At 40.0% G+C, this 10,258-nt stretch overlaps 1 protein-coding gene and 1 pseudogene across 1 annotated transcript in view; both read right to left on the bottom strand.

The window, feature by feature from the left end:
* The window catches only part of LOC102814606, a 16,767-nt pseudogene extending 8,084 nt beyond the window's left edge, over window positions 1-8,683 (bottom strand).
* LOC102818791 (cytosolic carboxypeptidase 4-like) overlaps window positions 1-10,258 on the bottom strand; it is a 1,058,651-nt gene that overhangs the window by 887,625 nt on the left and 160,768 nt on the right. The gene's annotated exons all lie outside the window — the stretch shown is intronic.

Raw genomic sequence — 10,258 nt, 5'->3', positions numbered from 1 at the left:
TTGTCAGGAGGGAACAGTTGCTGGAGAAGGATGTCAAGCTGGGTAAGAGGGAGGGTCAGAGAAAAAGAGGAAGACCCCCAACGAGATGGATCGTCCAGGTGGCATCATTGATGGTGTCAAGTGTGGCAGCGGTAGTGAAGTTGGCCCAGAATCGGTCATTGTTTCGTTCTTCTATGCATGGGGTTGCTACAAGTCGGTTCTGACTTGATGGCACCCGACAACAACAACAACAATTTGTGAACAATTGTGTTCACAAAGAACCTGTACATAGACCTAGAGATATTTGTTCAAACAGAACAAGAGGATGAGTGATTTATAATCAGGAAAATTGCATGACAGTGTTATTTCTTTCCACCATTATTCAATCTGTTGGCTGAGCAAATAACTTGATAAACTGGATTATATATATTAAAAAAATGGTATCAGGATTAGAGGAATACTCACTAATAATCTGCGCTACGAACCTGACACAACCATGGTTTCTAGAAACAAAGAGGCTTGGGTCTTCATCAAGAAATCAAAAGAAGTGCTGCATTACGCAAATCTGCTGCAAAAGACCTCTTTAAAGTGTTAAAGAATGAAGATGTCCTTTTGAGGACTAAGATAGACCTCATCCAAGCCATGGTATTTTCAATCATTGAATGTGCATGTGAATGAATAAGGAAGACCATAGAAGAACTGATGCAATTGTATTATGGTGTTGGAGAAGAATGGAAGTACCATGGATTGTCAAAAGAACAAATAAATCTGTCTTAGAAGAAATACAGCCAGAGTGCTCCTTAGAAGTGAGGAAAGCAAGACTCTGTTTCTTGCTCTTTGGACATATTGTCAGGAAGAATCAGTCCTGGAGAAGGATATCATGTTTGGTAACATGGAAGGTCAACAAAAACAGGAAGGCCCCCAATGAGATGGACTGACACAGTGTCAGTAGCAATGGGCTCAAACACGAAAAAAATTGTGAAGATGGCACAGGGTCAGGCAGAGTTTCATTCCGTTGTACACAGGATCACAATGAGTCAGAACTGACTGGACACCACTTAATAACAAAATCATGGGCAAAAGACTGAAGGATTCAGAAGCCTCCAAAGAAGATGGAAAGAATACACAGAGTTACTGTACCAAAAATATTTCATCAACATCCAACATGCTCAACCACTGCAAGAGGAAGCACATGACCAAGAGCTGAGAGTATTGAAGGAAGATAGCCAAGCTTCACTAAAGGCATTTGGCTAAAAACAAGAACTGATGAAATAAATACTGAAATGTTTCAACAAATTGATGCAGCACAGGAGACTCTCACTTGCCTATGCCAAGAAATTTGGGAGCTAGCTACCTGGCCAACAGATTGGAATTGATCCATCTTTGTGCCAATTCCCCAAAAAAAGATGACCCAATGAAAGACAAAAATCATCAAAAATATCACTAATATCACATGCAAATAAAATTTCACTAAAGATAATTTTTAAATGCTTGCAGCATTACATCATCTGGGAGCTGCCAGAAATTCAAGCTGAATACAAAAAAGGACAGGGACTGGAGAACACCATGGCCAATGTCAGATCTTGACTGAAAGCAAAGAATACCAAAAAGATGCTTTTTTGTGCTTTTTTACTATGTAAAGGTGTTTGAGTGTGTGGATCCTAAGAAACTAGGACTAACATTGCAAACAATGGGTATTCCAGAACAGTTCATTGTACTCATGAAAAACCTGTACATAGACCAGGAGGCAATTCTTCAAAGAGAACAAGGTGATACTGAATGGTTTAATATCAAGAGAGTATGTGTCAGGGTTATATCATTTCACCATACTGTATGCTGACATAGTCATCTGAAGAACACTGGATTATATGAAGAAGAACAAGACATTAGGATCTGAGAGATACTCACTAACAATCATCCGCCATATATAGATGACATAACTGTGTTGCTGGGAATGAAGAGAACTTGAACTGCTTAGCGATGACTGTCTAAGACTACATCTTGCAGTACAGATTGCACCTCAGTGTAAGGATAACACAAAGCTTCACAACTGGACCAGTAAATCATGATAAACAAAGAAAAGATTGAATTTGTCAAAGACTTCATTTTGCTTCAATCCACAATTAAAACTCAAGGAAGCAGCCATGGAGAAATCAAAAGACGAATTGCATTAAGCAAATCTGCTGCAAAAGACTTCCTCAAAGTTTTGAAGAGCAAAATTGTTCCTTTGACGCCTAAGGTGAACCCTGCCCAAGCCATGGTATTTTCAGTCACCTCATATGCAGGTGAAAGCTGGATGGTGAATAAGGAAGACAGGAAGTTCTGCTGTTGTTGAGTGCCATGGAGTCAGTTCTGACTCATACCGACCCTGTATAGGGTTTCCTAGGAGTGTCTGGTTAGCTTGATCTACTGACCTTGTGGTTCAAACCGATGTTGCAATCCAGTGCATTAACCCCCAGGGCCACACCAGAAAGAACTGATGCATTTGAATTACTGTGTTGGTGAAGATACCAGGAACTGCCAAAAGAGTAGCTTTCTAGTGTAGCTCCTTAGGATAAGCACTTGACCTCAAAGTCAGTTTGAACCACAAGGCCTGCAGTTCAAACTCACTAGCCACTCCTTGGAAACCCTGTACTATGAGTCACTATGAGTCAAAACAGATTTGATGGCACATCACAATGGCCAAAAGAGGGAACAAATCTTTTTTGGAAGAAGTATGGCCAGATTGCTCCTTAGAAGGGAAGATGTGACTTTGTCTCTCGTAGTTTAGATATGTTGTCAGGAAGACCAGTTCCTGCAGAAGGACATCATAGTGAATAAAGTGGAGACTCAGTGAACCTAAGCAAGTCTCCTAACTAGATGGAGTGACATGGTGGCAGAAACAATGGGCTCAAACACAATCACAGGAATGACGGGGGGACAGGAGCTGTGGCAGAGGGGAGGTTGGGCAGTGTTTCCTTCTGTTGTCCATAACGTTGCTACACACTGGAACAGACTCAAGGATACCTAATGAGTACAACAGGGTCTGTAGTCTCAGGAGTTCCACAGTCTCTATTGCACCCATAAGCAGGCCTTTTTTTTTTTAACTATTTTGAAGTTTATTCCACACTTTTCTACTCCCCTACCCAGCACTTCCTATTGTCATTCCTTTCGGGGTAGCCTGGCTTACATCTTGACACAGTAATGAAAAGGCCACTGTGGACCTTCAGAATTGAGATTTTATCTTTTTGTCTATCTCTTTAAATCTCTGTGATACTTTATCTTTCGCATTCATTATTCCAAAATAATGGCTGTGGTGGCTGTGTGCCTTAGAGTCGGTTCTGACTTACAGCGACCTTGTACAGGGTTTCTGAGGTTGTAAATCTTTACGGGAGCAGAATGCCTCATCTTTCTCCCACGGAACAGCTGGTAGTTTCGAACTACTAACCTTGCAATTCGCAGCCTGATTCTTAACCACTACGCTACCAGAGCTCCTTATTCCAGAATAATAGAAGTCCCAAAATCTAAAACGTTTAGCATTCAGACCCCTGATTCTCTTAGAACGAAATCAAAATAAGTGAATGAGAATCAACTAAAGAGGACCAGTCTGAACTCCTTCATTGATTGATTCCTTGTTCATTGAAATAACTTGCTGCATAAAGCACATTCGAGTTAATGATTTAAGAAATAAAGTCTCTGGACCTGAAGCCTTCATAGTCCCAAATTATTGTTGGTGCTATGGACCGTCGAGTCAGTTCCCACTCAAGGTGACCCTGACTAGAGTTTCCAAAAGATGCTGGGGGTTTGAGGTGCCAGCCTTGAGGATACCAGTCCAGTGTTTATCCTACAGTACCACCGCAGAGCTCATAATCTGAATGGTGGTGTTGGTGGTTATGTGCTGTGGAGTCGGGTCCAATTCATAGCAACCCTGTACAGGGTTTCCAAGGCTGTAAACCTTTATGGGAGCAGAATGCCTCATCTTTCTCCGTGGAACAGCTGGTAATTTTGAACTGCTGACCTTGAGGTTAGCAGCCCAATTCATAACCACAACACTACGACAGCATCTTCCTAGTCTGAATAGAGAGCAGCAAATGGCTCCCAGTTTTTTTGTAAGTACCATTTTATTGAGACAGTTACAGCCATTCACTTCCATATTGTCTGTGGCTTTTCTTGAGCCACAAGAGCAGAACTGAGTAATTGCTACAGACACAAAAAAGTCTAAAATATTTACTATTTGGTCCTTTACAGAAAAAAAAATTCTAGAGGAAAGGCAACTATTACAAATAATCTGGATCTAACTATTGTTCCACGGAAGGAATTGCAATTATTGAAACGAGATAAAACAAAGTGTATTATTTGTTGAATGTAAAACTGATGATTTTGTGTGTAAACTGTCACTAAATTCTCAATTTTTTTTTTTTTTTAATAATAATGATGCATCATTCAATGGTCAGGCGAAGCCTTGGAGATGAATTTATATTTCAACAGCTTCTATGCCCTTATATCACCAACTCCTGATAGCCCCAAGGTTTTCAAAATGGTGGTGATAATAGAATAGTGTTGTTGTTGTTGTTAAGTGCCATCGAATCAGTTCCAACTCATAGTGACCCTGTATAGAGTTTCTGAGGAGCAGAAAAGGTGAGTTTGAACAGCTGACCTTTTGATTCAAATTGAACTTGAGGTTGAGTGCTTAGCTTAAGGCACCACACCAGGAAGATCTTGGCATTATACTATCAGTTACAAGTATGTCAATTTGTTTTAAATCTTACTCTTTTTCCTTTGAGAGTATCATTTCCCCGGTGTTACAGATGAGGGAAGTCAGTAAGTGACCACAATTTGGATTCACACAGTCTCATGAGACCAACTCTTGTGACATTGTGCAACCTTGGCTCTCACCCATGCTCTGCCCTTCCAGAGAGCAAGATGTCAGCCTTTATAACCAACACACACCCGTCACACCTCCATGACCACTTTGGGGTCAAAGGCTTCCATCAAATTTTCAAATGTGGTTCCTTCAAGACCTAAGGAAATTCTATCAGGAAGTTCTTAATGTCTACCAAGAGTCAGGAAAGAGATGGGATGGCAAGGGTAAGCCCATCATTTCATTAATAAAAGTCTAATACCTCTGCTCCATTGGAGGCCTGGTGTGGCACTGTGGTTTAATGCGCTCGACTGCGAGGTCGTTTTAAACAGCAAGGTTGGTGGTTCAAGCTCACCAGGCGCTCCTCGGAAACCCTGTACAGAGTTGCTATGGGTCGGAACTGACTCGGCAGCACTTGGTAACAGCAACATCTGTTCCATGAAGTACTTGGCTACATGGAACTGTACTAAGTGGTGATTCTAATCCATTCAGAGAAGCCTGGAAAGAAACCTGACCATTTGATTCTGAAAAATCTACCTTGAAAACCGTACGGAACCCAGTTCTACCTGACACTCATGGGGTCACCATGGTCCAAGGTGACTGAGTGGCAACTGGTGGTCTCTCTTCCACTCCCATTTTATCTGCTTATATATGGAATTTCCTTGTAAGATTTCATTTTAAAAAATGCTACTTTTTTTAAAAATTACTCATCTAGTGTAGTTGTTGGAAAATTGGTGTAAAATGCTCAATTACAATGAAGCCTGCGAAAGCTGGTACGCAAGAAGACACACTTACATTTTCACGTTTCACAAATTTTTGGCCTTTGACAGTGTGCAGTCCTCTGTTTTTGCTTTGTGTGATTTGGGTGAAAGTTTACAGAGCAAATTGATTTTCTATTTAGCAAGTCACATATGTTTTATTGTGTGACATTGATTGTAATCCTCACACTGTATCAGCACTGTTTCCAAGACCTCCCTGTGGTTACCTTTCCCCTCTTTCCTTCTCTCCTAGCCCTTCCTGTCTTCTAAAACTGATCCCTGCCAAATGTTTCTGATTTGATCCCTTCTGGCTGTTCCAATGAGTTGCATACTTCTCTGCTGTTAATGTTCACCTTACAGGCCTGTCTGCTATTAGACTGGATGTTGAGCCCTGGAGGTGAGTTCAAATCTAAGACTGATGGGCTAAAGTCTTGGGCAATTCTACCAGTCTCTAGCAGATCAGTCAGCCTGTCTTTTAAATGATTTTAATTTATCCATTCTATCCAGGACCTCCTACTGGGTTCCCTGTCAGAGGACTCAGTGTTGGTGGCCAGGCACCATCTAGTTGTTTTCGTTTTAGGACCATAGCAGCTGGGGTTAACTTGGTACATTAGTCTGCATTGTTTCCTGACATCTTTGGTTTTCTTCACTCTTCTTTGCTCCCGATAGGGAGAGACCAACAAGTGCACATTAGATGTCTGTTACAAGTTTTTAAGATCCAGTCACTTCATCGAAGTAGGATGTAGAACATTGTCATTAGGAAATATATTATGCTAATTGATCTTAATGTCCCCTAGAACTATGATCCTGAGACCCCAGACTCAGAGACTCATTCCCTCAAGGTTTTGGGTTATGGTTAAAAAGTTTTCATAATTTTGTTGCTTGTAGGCTCTAATAAATTCTTAGCTATATTTGTAGCACATATTCAGAAATATCCTTGGTCAGAACAATATACATTCATAAGTGTAGTCCAATTCTCTGTATCCTTGTTCAGCTGAATATCCATATCCAATGAAGATTGTTATTATTACTGTTATTACAGGTTTGTTGTTGTTGTTGTTATGTGCCATGGAGACAGTTCCAACTCATAGTGACCCTGTACAGGGTTTCCGAGGCTGTAAATCTCTATGGGAGCAGAACGCCTCATCTTTCTCCCGTGGAACAGCTGGTAGTTTTGAACTGCTGACCCTGAGGTTCACAGCCCGATTCACAACCACTACGCTACCAGAGCTCCTCTATTGAGTATAATAATATTTACCTCTGTTGCCTTTAACTCTTGTACTCCTCTCAGTGCCTTCCTTTGCCTTAATTATTTTATGCTGATCAATTATTGTATATTGCCTTTCTTTTCACCCAAGTTAACAAGCATTTGGAGTCATGGTATAGTGTTTTAGGATAAGCAATGGACTGCCAATCGCAAGTTCTATTGCTCAAAATCACCAGCCACATATTGGAAACCCTATACAAGGTTTCTATGACTTGGTACTGACTTGATAGCACTTAAAAATAACAACACAGTAAGTGTCTGTTCTCTCGTTGGAGGAGAATATTAAAAGTACCATGAACAGCCAAAAGAACAAACAGATCTTTGTTGGAATAAGTACAGCCAGAATACTTCTTGGAAGTCAGGATGACCAGACTTTGTGTCTCCTAGAACATAATATCAGGAGGGACTAGTCCCTGAAGAAGGACATCATGCTTGGTAAAGTAAAGGGTAAGCAAAAAAGAGGATGACCCCCAAAGAGTTGGATTGACACAGTGGCAGCATCAATGAGCTCAAGAATAACAAAGATTGTGAGGTTGGCGCAGGACCAAGTAGTCTTTCATTCGTTGTGCATAGGGGTCACTATGAGTTGGTACCAACTCAATGGCACCTAACAACAACTCTATTTAGAAATTTGTCCTCCTCCCCATAGTAACCTACAAAGAATGGATCTTTCTAAGTGTAAACATTGTCTTTACTTTTTTACAGTAGTGGTCTCATACAATATTTGCCCTTTCATGATTAGGTAACTGTACTCAACATACTGTCCTCCAGGTTTATCCATGTTATGAAGTGTTTTACAGATTCATCATTATCCCTTAATGCCATATATAGGTAGGTATCATAGTTTGTTCATCCATTCATCCATCGGTGGAATTTTGGGTGTTTCCATCTTTTTGCTATTGTGAATAATGCTGCATTGAGTATTTGGTATGCATATATCTGTTCGTGTGATGACTCTGATTTCTGTAGGATACACACTGTTTCTAGAATTGCTGGGTCATAAGGCATTTCTATTTCCATCTTTTTATGGATACTTCATACCATTCCCCATAGTGGCTGCACCATTTTACATTCCCACTGGCAGTATATGAGGGTTCTGGTCTCTTCACACTCTTGTCAGCATTTGTTGTTTTCTTTCCTTGAGCTTTCCCATTAGTTCTGGAATCCTGGTGTGGTGCTATAGGACCAGTAGTAAACTGAGAACCATAAGGTCAACAGTTCAAACCCACCAGCTTCTCCTCAGAAACCCTATACAGAGTCGCTGAAAGTCAGGACCAACTCAACAGCACTTATCAACAACAACAGCCATTAGTTGGGGTGAGCTGACATCTCATGGTTATTTTGATCTGCTTCTCTCTAATGGCTGCAGCAATGCACTAAAAAACAGCAACAATTTTGAAGATGGTGCAAGACCAACAGTGTTTCCTTCTGTTGTACATAGCATCAGTATAAATCAGAACTGACTCGATGGCACCCAATGGCTAATGATCCTGAACATTTTCTCATGTGTTTGTTAGTTGCCTGAATGTCTTCTTTGGTTAAACATCTGTACATGATGTCTGCTCATTTTTAAAATTTGATTCTTCATTCTTTTGTTTTTAGAATGTTGTATAACTCTATGAGATCAAATTAGTTGACTGTATTGCTTAAATCTTCTGTACCCTTGTTGTGTGTCTTCCTAGTTGCTCTGTCTTTTATCTAAAATAGCATAATATTAAAGTTATTGTTATACTGACATTGTCTACCTCTCATCTATCAGTTTGTCCTACTGTGGTAACTTACATGCTTCTCTGATGCCAGAAGCTGTGCCACCACTAATTCAAACACCAGCAGGGCCATCCATTGTGGACAGTGCACTTCCAGGTAAGACAGACTATGAAAAATGAATAGGCACTCCACTTCTGAAGGATTGGCCACTGAAAAGCTTATGAATACCAATGGAACCTTGTCTGACAGTATCAGAATGTGAGCCCCTTCAAGTTGGAAGGTACTCAAAAATGGTTGGGAAAGAGCTGCTTTTTCAAAGGAAAAAGTCTACCTTACTGATTTGAATACAGCAAAATGTTTAGAGTCTTCTGTTGCTGATGGGTAATGACTCAAAATGAGAAGAAACAGCTCCAACATCCATTAAGAATTGAAAAGTCAAATGTACGACATCTGAATCCAGGAAAATTGGAAGTCATCAAAAATGAAATAGAACACGGGAAAATTGATACCCTAGGCTTTAGTGAACGGAAATGGACTGGTATTGGTTATTTTGAATCAAACAATCCTATGGTTAACTATGTTAGGAATGAAAAATTCAAGAGAAATAACTTCACATTCCTTATCAAAAAGAACATATCAAGATCTGTCTTAAAGTATAATACTTTTTCTTATAGGACATTATCTATAACCTACAAGGAAGACCAGTTAATACAACTATTATTCCAATTTATGCAACAACCGCTGAGAAAGGCAATGATGAGCAAATTAAAGAATTTTACCAACTTCTTAAGAGTGCTAGTGGTACCGTAGGATAAACACTGGACTGCTAAACACAAGATTGACAGTTCAAACCCACCAGCCCCTCCTTGGGAGAAAGATGAGACTTTCTGCTCCCATAAAGATTTATAGCCAGGGACACCATACAAGGTTGCAATGAGTCAGAATTGACTTGACAGCACCTAACAAAAACACACCAGTCAGAAATTGATCAAAATGCAATCAAGAAGCATTGATAATTACTGGTGATAGTAATGTGGAAGACGGAAATAAAGAGGAAGGATCAGCAGTTGGAAAATATGGCCTTGGTTATAGTAAAGAAGCTGGGAATTCATTCACTGCTTCTGTGGGAAGAGACAATGAAGAAGCTCAACATCATCAGCTAAAACAAGGCCAGAGTCAGACTGTGAAGTAGACCACGAATTGCTTATATGCAAATTCAGATTGAAGCTGAAGATGATGAAATCAAATCAATGAGAATCAAAACACAACCTTGAGTATCTCCCACCTGAATTTAGAGGCCATCTCAAGAACAGATTTGATGCTAATGACTGGAGACCAGACAAGTTGTGGGACGACAACAAGAACATCATACATGAAGAAAGCAAAGGTTCATTTAAAAGACAGGAAAGAAATAAAATACCAAAGAGGATAACAGAGGGAACTCTGAGACTCTCTGTAGAATATAGAGACACTAAAGAAAATGGAAGAATGATGAACAGAGTTGAACAGAAAATTTCAAAGGACAGCTTGAGGAAACAAAGTACTATAATGAAATGTGCGAAGATTAGAATTAGGAAGCCAAAGAGGAAGAAAGTGCTCAGCATTTTTCAAGGTAAATGAACTGAAGAAACAATAAAGTCTTGAGTTGCAAGACTGAAGGCTTCTGTGGGCAAACTGTTGAATGATGCAAGAAGCACTAAAAGAAGA

The sequence above is a fragment of the Chrysochloris asiatica genome, unplaced genomic scaffold, assembly GCF_000296735.1.
Source record: "Chrysochloris asiatica unplaced genomic scaffold, ChrAsi1.0 scaffold00101, whole genome shotgun sequence".
In the NCBI taxonomy this organism is placed as follows: Eukaryota; Metazoa; Chordata; class Mammalia; order Afrosoricida; family Chrysochloridae; genus Chrysochloris; species Chrysochloris asiatica.
This window is presented reverse-complemented; position numbering and strand designations above follow the sequence as displayed.